Consider the following 20748-nt stretch of genomic DNA (forward strand, 5'->3'; position numbering starts at 1 on the left):
TGGTGGCTCTATAGTAGAGCTTAAGGTCGGGGATTGTGATGCCTCCAGAGGTTGTTTTATTGTACAGGATTCTTTTGGCTCTCCTGGGTTTTTTGTTTTTCCATATGAAGTTGAGTATTATTCTTTCCAGATCTGTGAAGAATTGTGTTGGTAATTTGATGGGGATTGCATTGAATCTGTAGATTGCTTTTGGTAAGATCGCCATTTTTACTATGTTAATCCTGCCTATCCATGAGCATGGGAGCTCTTTCCATTTTCTAACATCTTCTTCAATTTCTTTTTTCAGGGACTTAAAGTTCTTGTCATATAAGTCCTTCACATGCTTAGTTAGCGTAACCCCAAGGTATTTTATATCATTTGTGGCTATTGTAAAGGGTGATGTATCTCTGATTTCCTTCTCAGCCTGTTTCAATTTGGCCCATCTGTCCAGAGGTGAAAGTGGAGTGTTGAAGTCTCCCACTATTAATGTGTGGGATTTTATATGTGATTTAAGCTTTAGTAATGTTTCTTTTACATATGTGGGTGCCCTTGTGTTTGGGGCATAAATGTTCAGAATTGAGACTTCAACTTGGTGGATCTTTTCTGCGATGAGTATGTAATGTCCTTCATCATCTCTTTTGATTGATTTTAGTTTGAAGTCTATTTTGCTGGATATTAGGATGGCTACACCAGCTTGCTTCTTAAGACCATTTCATTGGAAAGTCTTTTCCCAGCCTTTTATTCTTAGGAGGTATCTGTCTTTGAATTTGAGGTGTGTTTCTTATATGCAGCAGAAAGATGGGTCCTGTTTTCATATCCATTCTGTTAGTCTGTGTCTTTTTATAGGTGAATTAAGTCCATTAATATTAAGGGATATTCATGACCAGTGATTGTTCGTTCCTGTTGTTATTTTTATTTTTTGGTGGTAGTGTGTGTGTTCTTCTCTTCCTTGGGATTTACTGCTGTGGTGTTATGTATTGCCTGTGTTTTCATCGGTGTATCTGCCTTCCTTAGGTTGAAATCTTCCTTCTAGTGCTTTCTGTAGGGCCGGGCTTGTGGATAAGTATTGTTTAAATCTGGTTTTGTCTTGGAAAGTCTTGTTCACTCCATCTATGATGATTGAAAGTTTTGCTGGGTATATTAGTCTAGGCTGGCATCCATGGTCTCTTAGTGTCTGCATTATATCTGTCCAGGTCCTTCTGGCTTTCGAAGTCTCCATTGAGAAATCGGGTGTTATTCTGATGAGTTTGCCTTTATAAGTCACTTGGCCTTTTTCCTTTGCTGCCATTAATATTCTTTCTTTATTCTGTACATTTAGTTGTTTAATTATTATGTGTTGAGGGGACTTTTTTTGGGGGGGTCTAGTCTGTTTGGTGTTCTATAGGCTTCTTGTATCTTCATAGGCATTTCCTTCTTTAAGTTGGGAAAGTTTTCTTCTATGATCTTGTTAAATATATTTTCTGTGCCTTTGAGTTGGTATTCTTCTCCTTCCTCTATCCCTATTATTCATAGGTTTGGTCTTTTCATGGTGTCCCAAATTTCTTGGACATTTTGGGTCATGACTTTGTTGGTTTTAGTGTTTTCTTTGACTGGTGAATCTATTTCTTCTACCGTATCTTCAACAACAGAGATCTCTCTTCTATCTCTTGTATTCTGTTGGTTATACTTGCCTCTGAAGTTCCTGTTTGTTTACTCAGATTTTCTATTTCCAGCATTCCTTCTGCTAGTTTCTTCTTCATTTTTTCTATTTCCCTCTTCAGGTCTTGGATTGTCTCCCTTGCTTTTTCATGATTTTCTTTTAAGGACTTATTGTTTTCTTCTGCTTTAATTGTCTTTTCCTCTAGTTTTTTTTTTTTATAGCATTCTTCCCATTTTTTGTTTGTCTGTTCCTCCACTTTATTTTTGATTTCTTCTATATAAGGCTCTAGCCTCTTCATGATGTTACTTATAAGGTTGTTTTCTTCTTCTTCTTCCATTCCGTGATATTTAGGTCTAGCTGTTGGAGAAGGGGTAGGTTCTGGTGATACTGTATTGCTCTTTATTTTGTTGTATATACTTCTGCCTTGATGTCTGCCCATCTCCTCATTGGTTCGTTCTTGGTCTTATCAGTGTACTTGGTCCAGAGAGAGCTGACAGATTTAGGGAGCCTCTCTCTGGTCCAGATGGAAGCTCTGGGCCAGATGGGAGCACTGGTCCAGATGAGAGTGCTGGCAGGATAGGAGCTGGGGGAGCTGGACTCTGAGTCTCGGGAAGTCCATGGGGTCTCCTTATTTTGTCCAGATGGGAGTTCTTCTGGTCTCTGGTCCAGATGGGAGTTCCAGGGCAGGATGGAAGCTGGGGGTTGGTCTCTGAGTCTCAAGATGTGGCTGGGGTCTCTGGCAGATGGGAGTGGGGGCAGGGTGTGGAGACTGCAGTGTCTGTCTGCAGTCTTGGAAAAGGGGAGCCTCCCGCAGGGCCTGCCGATTGGCCAGAAACTGGGGCCAAGTTTGTCAGGTCCTCCTGGGATGGGCTGTGTCCAGCAGTGGGACCCAGGGGCAGTTGCCTCTCTGGCTATAACCCCAGGCACTCACTGGTCCAGATGGGAGTTCGGGGATGGACAGGAGCTGGGGATTGGTCTCTGAGTCAGAGTAACATATCTTTACAGAGTACAAAAGGATTATGATGTAGCAGTGTGCTACTTTGTTTATGCTGCATTTGTTTGTGTGTGAAAAGACATGTTGCATTTGTTTCACCTTGCCTGCCTGAGGCGCCTGATTGGTCTTATGAAAAGCTGAATGTCCAATAGGTAGGCAGGAGAAAGGATAGTCTGGGCTTGTGGGCAGACAGAATAAATAGGAGGGACATCTAGGTTAAAGAAGAGAATTAAGAACGAGAGAAGAAGGAGGAGAGAACAAGGGACATATCTGGGGCAAGAAGCCAGGCAAGATACCAGCCAACAGACATAGAGAAGCTGTGAAAGTAAGATGTGCAGAAATAAATAAGAATGGAAACAAGTCCTGAGGCAAAAGGTAGATAAAGAGATTTAATTTAAGTTAAAAAGAGATAGCCAGAAATGTGCCTACGCTAGATCGAGCATTCAAAACTAATAATAAGTCTCTGTGTTATGATTTGTGAGCTGGTTGGTGGCCCAAAAGAAAAGGCCTGGTACACTCTCTAGGTAGATAGATTACTATCCCAGAACCTAGTACCTCAGAATCTGACTGGGTATGGAGACAGAGTCTCGAAGAACCAGTGCTTAGAGCACAAATATGTTTAGAGAAAAGATGTTGTAAAGGTATTTATGTATAAGCAGAGGAGAGAAAAGAATGTATAACACCTTGATATTGGACATTTATCCTTTAGGTTTGTAGACAGAAGAAATGCCTGTTGTGTAAATCAAATGATGCAGTCTGTGGTGATTTGTTATGGCAGCCTAACCAAACTAATGTATCATGTCATTTCCTATTTTGTATATACTTTAACATTCTTAATACACTGTGTGAATCTCCCTCCCGAACCTTATACCCCTTCCACAGTCATTTCTGCTCAAGCTTCCAATATCGTTGTTTTTCAATAGAACCCCCAGACTAAAATGGTCTTCTCTCTACTCTCACTCTGTTGATGTCACTGTTTGAAGACTTAGTTGAAACAACATCTTCCCCAGTTCTGTGTTTTGTCGTGTGCTAAACAAACCTGAAAGAATCCCTGCTGCCACTCTTTTTTTTCTTTTAAAAGTTTATTTCAGATACTGTGATGTTATAGCTTATACATAGGCATTTTTTTTTGGTTGCTGTTAGACTACATGACAGATTCATGATGGCTACATGAACCTCAACTGAGAAAACGCCTCCATCAGATTGAATTATAGGCAAGTCCGTGGGTCATTTTCTTGATTAACAATTGGTATTGGAGGACTCAGGCTACTGTGGAATATGCCACTCCTGCTTACTTGATCCTGGGTTGTCTAAGAAAGCAGGCTGGCTGGTAGCTCCCTGCCATGTGGCTGCTTGGTGGGCATATGTCTGACCTCCATGTCAGCTTACATGACTTGCCCCACTTCCTACATCTCTCCTCCATTCTCCAGAAAGCTATTAAGATCTAGCCTGTCCTGGGATTTTTTTTTTTAACTCTAATAGAATTGTTCTGGAGCTTCAAAAAAGAAAGAGAAGAGAAGAGGGGGGGGGGGGGGGGTGGAAGGAAGGAAGGAAGGAAGGAAGGAAGGAAAAGAAAAGAAAGCCAGATGGACAAGCATTGAGGAGCAACCCAATGAGCAACATTTCTCCAAGGCCTCTACTTCAATTCCTGCCCTGGTCAGGGTCAGTTATAAAGATGAAATGAGCCCTTACCTACTGAAGTTGCCTTTTCGTGCTGTTTCTTACAGTAACAGCACACAAACTAAGACGAATATTGGCCCCAGAGAGTTGGCTAGTGCTGTGATAGACATGACCATGTTGTTATTGGAGAATCGTGAAGGATTTTGGAACCTGATACTGAAAAAGCTCCATGTGTCCAGAGCTTATTGAACTGTTGTGGGAACTTGGAAGACAATGCCAAGAGTAGTGCAGAATGAGGGAGGCCTGGCTTGTGATGTTTCAGAGGGAAATCTGAGAGTCCTTCAGAGACTGAGGGTCAGTCATGTGATACTTTAAATTAATAAATCTGTGATTTCTGGTTATCTAGGGATCAAGAATCAGCTGTGATTAACAAGAGACCAACCAGCATTACTGAAGTGAAACCTTTGTTTTAGGGGGACAACTGATGCTGGTTAGCTCTATATGAGAAATCAGCCGTGATTAAGACCAGCATCATTGAGGTTAAATCTTCTGGGAGTGTTTCTTCAGGATTGGGGGACAAGTTGCATTATATGAAGGCAGATGAGCTTCATGTAAGAATTGCCCACATGGTTCTGTTGTTGGTATCATGAAAACTGCAGAACTGAAGAGGTCATAGAGAGCAGCTGAGGCTTGGTACTGTGAGAATCTAGAAGAGGCTAATGGTTAAGGTAAAGGCTCAGTTTTAGTAGAAGCCACATGACTGAAGGATCATGAGAAAAATCTGAGGCTTGGCACCACATGGCCATTGGTGCTAGCATATTAGAGATGTCGGTCTGGTGGGATGGCCATGAAAGACAGCAGCAGCTATGGAGGAGAGCTTCCCTAAGCCTACAAGATACGCTGTTTATATTGGAGATGGCAGAGCTGGAGAGGTGGAATGACCCAGGCCCTTTGGAGTTGAGAAGATTGGGAATTCCAGATGCTGTACTTTGAACTAAAGAATTTGATTTAGGATGGATATTGGTTTGCCTTAGTTTGTTTGCAACTGGGCCCTTGATCTTTCCTCTTGGCATAAGAAGTAGTTAACTCATTTTTTAGTTTTACAGGAGCTCACAGTTGAGAGAATTTAGATGGTTAAAGAGACATTGGGATTTTAGAGAGAACGTGGACTTTTAAAGTGCTGAAATTTTTTAAAGACTGGAACTCTTAAAGTTTTATATTGTGATATTAACACAGATCTTAGGGATAAACCAGAAAGGAAATATAGTTTACTATGATGTGTTTGTAAGAAATGTAATACTAGTTAGTTTCTTTGCTAACTTGACACAAGATAGGGTCATCTGGGAAGAGGGAACCTCAATTGAGAAAACGCTGCCATCAGATTGTCCTGTAGACATGTCTGAAGGGTATTTTTTTGAGTGATGATTGATGTGGGAGAGCAGAGCCTACTGTGGGACAGGCCAGTCCTGGTCAAGTGGTTCTGAGACATATAAAAGAAAACAGACCACAAACCAGTAAACAGCACTCCTTTGTGGTCTCTGCTTCAGTTTCTGACTCCAGATACTGTCCTTGAGTTTCTGCCCTGATTTCTCTTCATGATGGACTATATCCTGTAAAGAGGAAATTCATTCCTCCCTAGTATTCCTTTGTCATGACTTTATCACAGCAACAGGGAACTGTTGGTGAATTTTATTTTAAGGTATGTTACTTTTGTTTATGTTGCATTTGTTTAATTCTGTGAGGCTGTGATACTGTGCCTGTCTAAGACACCTGATGGTCTAATAAAGAGTGAACAGCTAATAGCAAGGCAGGAGAGAGAGATAGGCAGGGCTGGCAAGTAGAGAAAGAATACATAGAAGGAGAAATCTGAGAAGGGAGAAGTGGCCAGAGAAAGACGAGGACCTGGCCAGCCACCCAGCTACACAGCAAGTCACAAAGTAAGAAACAAAGAAAGGTGTACAGGAATAGAAAAGGAATCATTTTAAGCTAAGAAAAGCCAGCTAGAAATAAGCCAAGCTAAGGCTGGGCATTTACAAGTGAAAATAAGCCTCCTTGTGTGATTTATTTGGGAGCTCGGTGGTGGGTTCTCCAAAACAGCAAAAACAACATTTTGGCATACCAATGTGGCACTCTAATGTCCACAGTACCTGAGAAAGCTTTAAAACAAAAAACCACCACCAACAAAACTGCTCCATTAAGAGTTTCTGCCAGTCAGTGAGTCCCTGAGCAGCCAGTATGTTAAGTGGGAACAAAAAACCAAAAACCAAAAAAACCAAAAACCAAAAACCACCACCACCACCACCAACAACAAAAACTAAGGAAAAGTGTAAGCATTGGCATTTTAGAACTCTAGGAGGGTTGAATGCAGGTCTCAGTAACAAACCTCTGACCAGGCTGTGAGTTTAGATTGGCTTTCAGGAACCGAGAAGCAGGCAGAGCAAGCCAAGCAGCCAGAGGGAGGATCCAGGTGTAGGCTACCAGTTTAAAGGTTTGCTCACACAGTCAAAAAAGACTAGAGATACACCATAAAAGAGATCCAGATGGAGTAACCTCTAAATGTGTTTTACAGTGTGCATAGGCTTAAGAAAGGAAAATGGGTATAGATACTCATAGAAAGAAACATATTAAAAAATAATAAAGTCTTTAATGAGACAGTAAAGGTAATATAAAAAATAAGCCATGTAGAAATGGGAAATACACAGGGAGTCTGGATCATGTATGTTATTGTGTTAATTTTGAATTTTATGATTGTTAATAAACAAGTAACAGCTGCTGAGAGACATGGGACTATGAACTCGACTGCTAAGTTGAACCAATCTAGATATTTTAGGAATGCCTTAACTTTAAAAAAAAATAAAAAAATATACTTGTCAAATGGAAATAAATGCTTTCAAGTTTTGTTCCCACAGGAGACAAGAGGCTGTGGATTCCTTCAGGAATGATATTGATCAAGTTTCATTAGGGGAGACCTCCTGAACCTTGACAGGTGATATCTATCAACAAAAGTTATAGCTTGTCTTCCCAGGTTTAGGAAACAAAGGGGGAAGTGTTAGGGAATATTATTTTAAAGTGTGCTGCATTTTCCCCCACTGCTTTTGTTAACAATTCAAAGATGTGTTTGATTAAATAAAATTAACCTGTGAGCAGGAGGTTGTATCAGCAAATAGCTGAAAAGAAATGGTAAGGAGGAACCATGTGTCGCAAGGGTTTCCTAAGTGGGGGATTAGAGAAGGATGCTGTTTTTTTTTTTTTTTTTTTTTTAAAGATGCCAGCAAAGGGAGAAAGCTAGATACTTGCTATACAGTCTCCCTGAGTGAGTTCTTTAGATGTAGATAAATAGATAAAGTATCCCTTAGTAGCTTTGAAAGAGTCAGTGCCTGAGGGGACAGAATCCCTTTAGGCTGGGGCCCTTGCAGTTGAACCACTGCTCATATCAGTAGAGTTGTAATCTCTGACTAGGATACCCTTTGCTTAAGGGACAGCCACTTTAGATAAAAAACAAACAAACAAACCAAAAAAACAACAACTGATAACAACAGGGAGCAAATTAAGATAGACTATAAACCTTGATATCTTAGTTAGAGTTTCTATTTCTGTGAAGAGACACCATGACCACAACAACTCTTATAAAAGAAAACATTTATTTTGGGTGGTTTACAGTTTCAGAAGTTTAGTCTATTATCATCATGGCAAGACATGGTGGAACACAGATAGACATGGTGCTGTAGAAGGAGCAGAGAGCTACATGTCAATCTATAGACAAGAGGAAGTGTGTCACTGGCCATAGCTTGAGCATAGGACACTTCAAAGCCCACCCCCACAGTGGCACACTTCCTCCAACAAGGCCATACCTACATTAACAAAGCCGGGCCTCCTAATAGTGCCATTCCCTTTGAGGTTATGGGGATCAATTACATTTAAACTAGTATATACCACTCCTGGTCCCCATGAGCTTATAACCATATCATAATGTAAAATATATTAATCCATCTTCAAACATCCTCATAGTCTATCACAATCTCAATAATGTTTAAAAGTCCAAAGTTCAAAGTCTCTTCTGAGATTCATGCGATCTCTTAACTGTAAAACCCTATAAAATCAAAACCAAAAAAAACCAGATCACATACTTCCAACACATAATGGCACAACATATACATTACCATTTCAAAACATAGGGAAGGGAGTGAGGGAATATTGTACCAAAGGAAGACCAAAAACAGCTGGGCAAACTCCAAACTCTGCATCTCCCTGTCTGATGTCAAAACACTTTTCAGATCTTCAACTCCATTCAGCTTTGTTGACTACAGCACACTTCTTTCTCTTGGTCTGTTTCCACTCTCTGTTAGCAGCTTTCCTTGACAGGTATCCTATGACTCTGGCATCTCTACATCTTGGGGTCTCCAAGGCAATCCAGGCTTCACCTTCACATCTTTACACAATGGCTTCTCTAGACCTTCATTCAGGGGCACTCTGACATATGCCTGACCTCAACAACTTTCCTTAGTCATAGAGGAAGATTCTATAATCCCTTTCTTCTATCTTTGGCTCTAAAGCCAGAACCACATGGCCAAAGTGGCCAAGTTCTGCTGCTTACTGAGCCTGGAACATGCCCCCCTCATTCAGTGATGTCTTCAAGAGCTTTCTGTTTTTGATGGTTTGCTAAGATTGCCTGTCCTGAAACTGAATCTGTAGACCAGGTTGGCCTCAAACTCAGAGATCTTCCTGCCTCTGCTTCTTAAGTGCTGGGATCAAAGGTGTGTACCACCACACCTGGTACTAATCTCTTTCATAAGTTGGAAATTGAGCTGGGTAGGGTCTTGCCCTGAGGTCATCACTCCCTTTATTCTATTTTTTAATCTGTTCATCTCCTTGAAAAAGGACTTAGTTCTGTTCCTCTTCCTGGTTCTCCTTGTCTCCTCAAATTGTACATATTGTATTTTTCCTTTCTCAGTTTGCTCCTTTCTTTATAAATCTTCATTAGAGTTAACACTAATAACCACATGACAGAGTCAATACTAGCTGTTTTAAAATTTCTTCTGCCAAGAAAATCCAAATCCCTTCACTTCAGCCTTAGGCAGACTCTTTAGACAAAGGCAAAAAGCAGCCACCTTCTTCTCCAAAATATAACAAGAATGATCTCTAGGCAATGTACAGAAATTTGTCTCCTCTGAAACTTTTGCCCCACCCCTTGGCAAAATTATAAAAAGCCCCTTTGGAGAGACAGAAGGGGTTGGTGGATTTTGATCCAGGTCCTCCTGAAGCTATCCTGTGTTTCTGTCTGTCTCCTCCCTGCTATCTTTCTATCTAAAAGTTTCCTATTCTTCTCTCCTCCTCACAGGAACCCTTTAAAAGGTGGGAGCTGGGCTCTCACAGATGGTACCCTGAACATGGACTTAGGTTCAGGGAACCCCACAATAGGCAGACACAGTGCTGGAGAAGGAACTGAGAGTTCTACATCTTGATCTGCAGGCAGCAGGAAGTGAACTGTATCACTGAACATAGGGGATCTCAAAGCCTGTTCTCCCACAGTGACACAATTCCTGCAATGAGGCCACACTTAATCCAACAAACCTCTTCATTGTGCCACTTCATATGAGCTTATGTGGGCCAATTACATTCAAACCATCACACTTGACAAATTTGAATATGACAACTATCTGATAATATAATTCCAGTTCCCGTCTTAGTACCTTGTGCATAACAAATAATAAATGTTCTAGAAAAGAATGAAGGTATATGAAGACCAAGTATCCATAACTATGTGGTCTTAAAAGAATATCTGTATTTTATATTCTCTAATGAATATCTACTATGGACACAATTTTAACAACCAGATTGTTTGCTAACAATCAATTTATCTTTTATATATTTCTAAATAACAATGATACTAATGACACTACCTTAACCAGACTACCCTTTTATGTACTACCTGAAGGTACCTATTGCATTTTGGTACATCTGCCTTCTTTAGTTATAGTTCCATTTCATTTTGTCAATGCAATTTTAGTTCTTAATTAGTGTTGGACACTGCTACATTCATAGAGTTAACCTGCTGAAATACTGTTTCCTTGAAAAAAGAATTCACAGCAGGGCAGAAGGACAGGTATATAAAGCAAAAATTACACTGCAGTAGTATAAACAACAATATCTATGAGAATGCATTATTACACACCAGTTTTACTAGAGTGAAAGTGTACACACAGCTAACATGTATGTTTCGTTTGTTTGGTTCTTATGGCAAAGTACTTGCTGTTTCTTGAATTTTCTTTGGAAGATGACTTTTTCTTGACCTCATTCTCTTGCTCCGGTGGGAGCTTTTTGAACTCCCCATGTACTGATTACACCCAATGCCTGTGTGAGAATTTCCAGAAGCCTCACTCAGTCCTGCTGTCATCTTCACTGAGGAATCATACAGAGAAGAGGCCCCCTTGGAGGACTTAACCCATTTTCTTCACTAATCACCTCATATAAAGCTAGAATTGACAGCTAATTCCCCCTCAAGTTCTGTGGCCTCTAGTATGTAACTAGAAGGATGTAAAGAAATGGAACTGTCACTGTTCTTCCTCACCTATCCCCAACAGTAGGACCTGAAATATAACTGCTCAATTATTTGGGAGGAAAGTAGCAATCCACAATACTTTGGAGTATCTCAGAGGAATCTCAGATTTGTGATGAGTCTTTAAGATGTGATAATCTAAATAAACACTAACCAATTCAGAATATCTCTTTATATGTTAAGCATTTCTGTTTCTGTGTCTTTTATAAAATATTCTATGTCCGTGTTACTTAGCTTGAAAGCTTCCAACAGAACAAATAAATACTGCCTGTCTTACCACTGTGATAGATTAACTTAAGTATGGGCAGAATATGGTGCTACAGGAGCCAGTATTTTTAGTTCTACTAGGTCAGAAATGAAGTGTATTTTTCAGTCTATATTCCATGTACCTGTGGAGGGAGGCCTGTAAGTGTTTCCAAAGGGGAACGGTACAGTTCCTGAGCTTCTTATTACTACACCAAAATAAGTTGACAACATGAGGCTCTATGCATGGCTAGAGAAGTCTTCCTTGGCATGCCTATTCAGGGAGGTGTCTCTTAGCTTCTTATCATGTAGCCTTGTTTATTTGGTTACTGAGTTTGGTTCAAGGTAATTGAGATGGCTAATCTTTGTTGTCAACTTGGCTACATCTGGAATAAACTAAAACCCAAGTAACTGGGAACACCTGTGAGGAATTTTCTTGATTGGATCAGTTGCAGTCAGAAGAAACACCTTAAATCCTGGCCATACCTTCTGGTGGTAGTCTAAATAAAAGGACACTGAACAAGGAAGCTTTTGCTTTTTGCCTGGTCACCCTCACTTTTGCTGGCAAATTCATCTATCCTGTTACTGAAGCAGCTGGGACCCCAGCATCAGACTGAGACTGATGAGATATTTAGTCTGTGGATGGAACAACTATTGGGTCCTTGGCCATTCTATTATGAGAGACAGCCATAATTGCAGTATCAGGACGACAGCCTGTGTGACACTTCAATAGATCACCTCTAGACATGCAAATATGCATTTTTATTAGTTCTGTTCCTTCAGAGAACCCTGAGTAATACAGTAGTTCTGAAAAGAAAGGTAATTAATCTGTGGCCTTGCTCATTACTACACAATGCTTATTTGTTAGTTAATTATTAAGTGATTTAGTTTGAATGAGCATGTTTGTATTCTGACGATCCCTAAGGTGTAACATGCCTGGAGTCAGTGGGTAGAAGAGAATGAGAAGTATTGGGGTGGGGTGGGGGAGTCAAAAGCAACAAATGCTTTGAATCTTTGTACTTGTTCTCTGAAAGGGAGACCTCTCCTTCCACTGTCTTCAGTTTTTGTCAATGGAGATTTACTGCATGGCAGGCAAGGGTGGGAACTAGGTCACAATGTTCTTATCTTGACAGCTTCCTTGAGTGCAGGAGGCAGAGGATAGAGGACTGTCAGGAAGAAGTAAGGCTCTGTGTTTAACAGAAGTATGCTGCACCTGCCATGTGTCCAAGTTAGGCCCAACACAAAGGTGTCTGTGGTAGCTATAGGCAGAAAGCAGGGCTCACAGCCTGCTGCTGCTAGGAATGATCTGTGTACTAACTTGTTTAACTCCTCTAATCTCTTCTTGATCTTCCAGATAATCTGATTATAAACTTTTAAAGTGACCACTCTGTTTTTCTTTGGCATAGTCTATTGTGCTGTCTGTTGGGGAATGTTATTTTAAGGTATGTTACTTTTGTTTATCTTGCATTTGTTTAACTTGGTGAAGCTGTGTTACTGTGCCTGTCTAACACACCTGATGGTCTAAAGAGCTGAACAGTCAGTAGCAAGGCAGGAGAAAGGATAGGCAGGGATGGCAAGCAGAGAGAAGATATAAAAGGAGAAATCTTGGAGGAAAAGATCAAGAAATGAGAGAGGACAGAGGAGGACTTCTGGGGTCAGCCACCCAGCCACCTAGCTCCACAGCAAGCCTTGGGGTAAGAGTGAAAGTAAGAGTATAGAAATAGAGGAAGGTAAAAGCTCAAAGGCAAAACCTAAGCAAGATGATTTAAGTAAAGCTGGCTAGCAACAAGCCAAGCTAAGGCCAGACATTTATAATTAAGAATAAACCTCCATGTGTGATTTATATGGGAGCTGGGTGGTGGGTCCCTCAAAAGAACAAAACCAACAGCACTTATCTGCTGCTGTGTTCCTGAAATGTGTTATTTCTCTGTATTGAGTTCTTTCACCTCAAAGCAGTGTTTTTCTAATTTTGAGTCATCTTCTTCCATATCAGGAAACATGTCATGCTTTTAGGCTTGTTCCTGTAGCTCAGGACATAGTGTGTTTGTTCATTTTTGTGGGTACACCTCTGTTGTTTATTTCCTTTGTAGAGATGTAAGCTTTCTTCTGGGCAATTACTTTGTCCTGATTTTTTAGAGTGATGCAAAGCAAAGGGAAACTTTTCTATTTTTAAAAAAGATTTATTTATTTATTTATTATGTATACAGCATGTATGACTGCAGGCCAGAAGAGGGCACCAGATCTCATTACAGATGGTTGTGAGCCACCATGTGGTTGCTGGGACTTGAACTCAGGACCTTTGGAAGAGCAACCAGTGCTCTTAACCTCTGCGCCATCTCTCCAGCCCCCAGGGAAATCTTTTAGACTGCAATAAGCTCCCTCTGATGTTGTTTTATGTAGTGGTTTAAACCACTTGGTGCACTGTGTCTGTGAGATCCTCGACCTGTTTCACCACTATTCCCAGGCCTGTGGCAACCTTTCTTGCCTTTGACCCCACCTGTCCCTGTACTGATGGCATTGCTCCCACTCTCCTTCCACCCAGCAGCCTCTCCTCCTCAGTATGTCTGCACTCCTGCTGGCTGGAGAGCTGCCCTGCAGAAGTGCAGAGAGTGCTTGCTCTCATGGGGACTACTGCGTGCTGGGTCCAGTACACAAACCGACCACCCAAGCACCCATTACAGCCACACTCACCTCTGGATACCTGCACCAGTGTCTGCCTGTGCCATCCAGGTATAGGCTGCAGCTGGACTTCCACCTGCTAGTTGCTTTCCACCCAGGCCCAGTCAGTCATCCTGTCACTGTTAAGGGGGTACCCTCATCAGCTTGAATTTGGGGACCTCTTTGCTTTGATGTAAATGAGAAGTGATTTAGATCTCTCTCTCATGCTCTCTCTCAATTGTAGATTAATTTTAGCCATTTGCAAATTAACAGATAGACTATCTGAATTTAGTAACCAACTCTAAGAATTCTAAAATTGCCTGCGCTGGTGCATGCTGACTCCTGCTCACTGCCAGTCACCATCAACTGCATTTGAAACTGAAACAAGTTTTGGGACTAGCCATATATAGTACTTTCCAGACATGTTCATTGAAGAGTTGTCCTAAATATTTGTCAAGTGCACATATTTTTTTTTTTTTTTTTTTTTTTGTATTTTGTATCTTTGTTACTACCTTCTGCTTAGCGGCCTGCTTCTATGCTAACCAGGTCTGCTGTGTTCTGCTTTACCTATCTGCCTCACTCCTAATATAGATCATCTAATGTACAAATATTACTCCATCACTTGTTAGTCTGTGGAACAAACCCTAAACCCCTTGGCAGGGCTTGTAAGACACCTGGTGACTGGGACCTTTCTCCTCTGGTCTGACCTCCTTCCTTTTAGCTGTCAAACTCTGTGTACTAATTGTACCTGTGTGTGTCAGGAAGGTATCCAGCATGCTTCCCAACCTTAGCACTTTTTTATCTGCCTGGTATTCTATTCCTCTTTTCCTTTCTCCGGCTGACTCTTGAAATTCCCAGAATTAAGTGCCCATCTCTAAGACTCCCATAACATTTTGTACTTAATTTTATCTTGATATTTGTTGGGGGAGGTGTGTGTGTGGTGGTGGTATGTGTTTGTGTGATCCTGTGTGTCTGTATGTGCACTCACAAGTGCACTTTTAGAGGCCAGAGGTCAGTGATGAGTGTCATCTTCTATCATTCTCTGCCTTCTATTTACTTTGAGATAGCATCTCTCACTGACCCCAGAGCCCACTATTTGTGGAGCCTGGATAGCTAGCCAGGCTTCTGGCATCTTTATACCTTCACCTCTCCAGTGCTGAGGTTATAGGTGAGCACCACTACAAATGGCTTTTTGACTGGGTGCTAGAGCTTCGGACCCAGTCCTCATGTTTGTATAGCATGGAAAAACATGTTTTAGGCATATTCCTGTATCTGCTCGATTATCTATAGAACAACTAACAAAATAACACTTGGGCATTGAAACCTTTGAGTTCCCTGAGCTTGAACTGTCAATGGCCTTTATTGTTTCTAGCATGAAATCTGAAAATCCTTAAGTGGACCTGGAAGGGCCTGTTCTTCCTTTTGCTCTTGATTCTGCTAAACTCCTCAGATTCAACTAGCTCTTTCCCATCACTCTGTTCCCTCATCTCTTCAACCTCATCCCTTCTTACTTACTAGGTCAAACTCACTTTGTGTGTGTGTGTGTGTGTGTGTGTGTGTGTGTGTGTAGGTCAGAGATACATCAACGTAGAGGTCTGATATCTTCCTCAATTGTTCTTCCACTGTTTTTGTCTTCTTTCCCTCATTTTTATTTTACTGAAAAATAGCTTTTTTTCATAGAATTTTTTTTTTCTGAGACAGAACCTCTCAATGATCTTAGAACTTGTTGATTCCAGAATACTAGCTGGCCAACAAGACCCAGGGTTCCTCCTGCTCAGCACTGGGATTACAGATTTGTTCTACTAGGCCCAGCTTTTTTTGTTTGTTTGTTTTTGATTTTTGTTTCTGTTATATTAAGTATAGGTTCTGGAAATCCAAACTTGGGTCCTTATACTTGTACAGCAAACAGTGTCCAGAATGAGACACCTCCCAGTTCACCTACCCTAACAGTGTTTCTCTCTTTTGTTTATTTGAAAAAACCTTTTTATGTGCATTGGTGTTTTCCCTTCATGCATGTTTGTGTGAGGGCATCAGGTCCCCTGGAACTGGAGTTACAGACAGTTGTAAGCTGCTGTGTGGGTGCTAAGAATTGAACCTGGGTCCTCTGGAAGTGCAGACCATGTTCTTAACCACTGAGCTATCTCTCCAGACTTCCTTTTCTTATTTTATTATTATTTCTTTTATTTTAACTTCATTTTCTTTTTCTTGATTCAGAGCCTCTCATTGAAGCCCAAGGTGGCCTGAATCTTGTATCAATCTTTCTGTCTCACCGTTGTCGGGGAACCGGCATGCTTACTTTCTTTTCTGGACCCATGCCATGGAGATGGCTGTTGTTGGACTAGGTGACTTCCAATCATATGAACCAAACTGATAAACCATAGAAATTATGCTGGTTCTGTTTCTCTAGAGAACCCTGGATAATTAAAAACTAGAATTCAAGATTATATTGGATTAGTCAACTTTCTACCACTATGACAAACTATTTGAAAGAAACAGCTTAAAAGGAGGGAAGACAGCGTGAGTCCTGGGGTAAGGGTAGACATGATGGTCAGGAGCACATGATAGACCAGAGTTGCTTGCAGGAAGGTGAGGGGTGGGGTGGTAAGGGAGAGAGACAGAGATAGACAGGGAGACAGGGGACAGAGCGGGAAAGGGAAATGTGCCAGGCTTTACAATCCTCCTTGAGAATAGGCCCCTCCTGGCTTAACTTCCCTGTGCAAGTCTCGGCTCCTCATGGTTCTGCCACCTCTCAATGGAGCCACAGGCTGATTATTAAACCTTTCATCTATGGGTCACTGGGCAACATTTAAGATCCAAACTATCACAAACAACCAGTAAGAGTGTGTGGAATTATTTTTTGCTATAGCCTGAGACTTTTTAATTCATGCAGATATAAAGTATGTTTTATCTAATTTTTTATAAATTGATGTTTCATAATAGTAATATGGGGAAGATGTTATAAGGCTGTAGCCCAGTGTCAGTGTGCTTGCCTGGAATGCACAAGGTCTTGGATCTGATCTTATCCCTTCAAGGAAAAATAAAAAAGCAAACTTGCCGTCTGATCCAAGGATGTCTACAATACTCTCTCCTAATCCAAATGTGACTTTGTATAGCAACTTCTCCATTTAAAAATGATGACCATTTCTCTTCATACTAAATGTGGGCTGCCCTGATGATTTGCTTTGACTTTTAGATCAAGTTCTTCAAAAACAAACAAACAAACACACCCCCCCCTTCACATTTGGGCTGGTGAAATCCATAACTATATAAAGAGATTCAGGTTAGTGATGAAAAAGTCTATGTAGATGGGCAGAGGCTAAGTCAGCCCCAACCTATTTCAACCATCTCAGTTTAAGTGCCAGCCACATGAGTGATCCACCCTAGCCATCCCAGTCCAAGTGGAACTTTCATTTCAAAGCAATTGTACATGTGATGCTAGTCATGATGATGTAGAAAAATAATAAATTGTTGTTTTTAAGCTACTGAAGTTATAGGGACTTTATTATGCAGCAATAAGAAACTGGAGCACAATATATCAAAAACCCTAAAAAGTTTCTTTCTTCCTACAATCTATTTTAATATAATTTAATATATTTTTTGAGATAGGTTTTCTCTGTGTAGCTTTGTGCCTTTCCTGGAACTCACTCTGTAGCCCAGGCTGGCCTCGAACTCACAGAGATCTGCCTGCCTCTGCCTCCTAAGTGCTGGGATTAAAGGCGTGTGCCACCACTGCTTAGCTATTTAAAAATATTTTTAAAGTCACTTACCATTATGAATGAAGACACCAGGGGAATAGGAAGAAGCAGAGTGCTAGAGAGGTCCCCAGAAATTCACAAAGATACCTCCACTGTAGACTACTGGCAATGGTTGAGAGAGTTCCTGAGCTGACCTGCTCTGGTGATCGGATGGCCGAACACCCTGGCTGTCATGATAGAACTCTCATCCAGTGTTTGATGGAAGTGGATGCAGAGATCCATGACTGAGCCCCAAATGGAGCTCTGGGAGTCCAATCGGCAAGAGAGAGGAGGGACTGTATGAGCAAGAGATATTTGACCCTGTGCTTTTTCCATTCATGGTCTAAATAGCCAACCTAGTGGAAACACATGAACCAATGACAGAGGAACCCCCATGGAACTGGATCAGGCCCTCTGGATAAGTGAGACAATTGATTAGCTTGAACTGTTTGGGAGGCTCCCAGGCAGTGGAGCTGGGACCTGTCCTTGGTGTATGGGCTGGCTTTTTGGAGCCTGGGGCCTATGTTAGGACTTTTTGCTCAGCCTTGGTGTAGGGAGGAGGGGACTGGACCTGTGTAGGCTGAGTCTACCAGGCTGGGCTGACTCCCCAGGGAAGAACTTACCTTGGAGGAGGTGGGAATAGGGGGGAGGATTGGGGGGTGGGAGGATGGAGGACGGGGGAATCCATAGTTGATATGTGAAATTAAGTTAATTATAAAATAAAATACTATAAAAATGTACACAAAATTATTCATTGTGGTATCTTTTAGCTTGCTTGTGAATTGACCCCAATAGGCTGGCGTGTTTGAACTCATGGTCCCCAGGTGATGGCACTGTTTTGGAAGGCTGTGTCTAGATGGCAGCTGTGGGCTCCTAGGGGCAGGCCCTGAGGGTCAGCACCCCACCCTAATTCTAATCCCAGTCTCTGTATCTTGATCCTCCAAGATGTAGTGAGTCTTTGCCTTGTAGACCCAACATGAATTCTCCCATACCTTCCCTTTCCATTATGGACTGACCTGTGAGCTAAAATAAATTGGTCTTTCCATGAGTTATTATTTTCAACTAGCACATAGTGTTATTTGCACTTGTGAAGTGGAAATAACCCCTATGCCTAAATTTACAGTAGGTTATAATAAACTATAATACATTTATAACATATAAGCAAAATCACCTTGAAAAGAGTTTTAACACCATTAGAAAATCTTAAAGAAAAATATCACATGGTATTGTAATTGTATTTCATTTCTGACTTTTAAAACTTACATATTGACAAAAACTAGAAAGAATAAATATTAGAAATTATTTGGTAGGTTTGATTTTTTTCATTTTTTTGTAAGGTTTCAGGACAGAAAAGCAGAAGGAGAGAAAAGCAGTTAATGTTCCTTTTTGGAGTAGTAAGAAGATGTGCAGTCAAATTTGTTTTATACTGTGAGAAAAAAACAGGCCTTTGGTTTTAAGTAATATACCTGTAGCACTATACTTCCACCAATGACATCAGTTCAAATTTCAGGTCCAAACTTAAAGGTTTGAACATTGAAAAAAATTTGAATTACATTGAAAGTCTTTAACTTTATAATTAAAATTAATTTTTACTGATAGGATTATTCTAATTCTATGGAATTATGGAATAAATATAATCTCAAAATAAATGTCAATACTTTAAAATACATTTGAAATACATGTAACTTACTATGGTCTTTTCAATTTGTATTTTCCATGGATTGTTGGAAACTTCATTTGTGAGACTTTGGCTCAGAGAAATAAAAAATAACCATAAAATATAAAATTATGCAAAATATTAAATACCATATATGTCAGTGCTCAGTAGGAAAGTACCTAGATTTACTGATATTATTTTTAACTTGGAGATTAATTGACTTCTGGAGCCATGAGTCAAATTAGGGATTTTTATGCCAGAGATTCTCTACATAGAGGTGCTTAAGTAATAAGGATATTAAGTAATAGAAGTCCATATTTTAAACAACTCAAGGGAGTCTCTCACATGGTGATGAGGTTCACTGTATTGCAATCTGTTTGGTGGTTACAAATCTGTAAATAATCATCAATATATTTACTTAGGTCTAGACAAGGTGGTAAACCTCTGTTGACTGAGCATTCAAGAGGCCGAGCCAGGAGGACAGCAAGTTCAAGGTCAGTCTGTGCTATGTAGGGAGGTCAGTGTCAAGCAACAAGCAAAGAAAGGCACACACCTGTTTACTTTATTCTACCTCATTGAAAAGTAAAGAGAAGGGGCCAGAGAGATGACTCAGCAGTTAAGAACACTTGGTGCTTTTGCGTAGGATCCAGGTTCAATTCCTGCCTCTACATTAGGCACCTCTCCACCACCTGCAATTTCAGTTTTAGAGGATCTCATGTTCTCTTCTGGCCTCCATGAGCATCTGCATGTAGCATACACCCACACATACAAGCACACATACATATACACATACATTTTTTTAAGTAAAAAGAAAAATGTTAGGGATAACATATTTTAGCAAAAATAAGTACATGTATTTAGTATATTTTAATTTACACTGATAGGCATCATATATATACATATATATTATAGTGAAGTATACTATTTCACATTTTTTTTAAAGCAAACTTGGACATGGGCATTTTAGAAAGCACCTTTGGCATACTTTTGGTTAAATTAGTCTGACCATTTGGTAGGGAAAAATAGACTATGGATGAATCTATTTGGCTGCTATTTTATCTTTCATATAAATAAAATTTGGTTTTTGTTTTTCTTTAGTTTTTTTTTTCCATTTCTTTAGAAAGTTGATTCAGGCAAATGGAACTATCAAATGCTATAGTCTACATTTTGTGAATAGGAAGACACAAAAAATTCTGTGAAGAGGAAAGGAAGAAAAAACAGTAGAAAAAGAAAGTAGAAGAAACCATTGTACAAAGGAGGAAGTATTTCTGCCCATTTCAGAATGTGATCCTTAGGTAGATATATCTCTAGCTATTCATTTCTTGGCTCTCAATTAGGGTAGCTTAGTTGGAATTGGGGACATAGCTTAGTGGTAAACCAGGTGTAAGCTCCTGGGTTTGTTCCTGAGCACCAGCAAAAGGAAAGGAAGGAAAGAAAGAAGGAGTCAGGGAGGGAGGGAGAGAAGGAGGAGGAAGGAAGGAGGGAGGGAGGAAAGAAGGAAGGAACAGGATGCATTTCTTAAGGGCATTACAGCAAATGTGTGATTTATGCTTAAACACTTTATCATTGTTTCTGCTCATGTATCCATAAGCATTGTTATTATAGTTATGTGTGACTTTATGTATTGGAAGGAGAAAAGCAGAAACTCCCTGTGAGGGGCAGTACACC

This window comes from Onychomys torridus, chromosome 16 (assembly GCF_903995425.1).
Source record: "Onychomys torridus chromosome 16, mOncTor1.1, whole genome shotgun sequence".
NCBI lineage: Eukaryota > Metazoa > Chordata > Mammalia > Rodentia > Cricetidae > Onychomys > Onychomys torridus.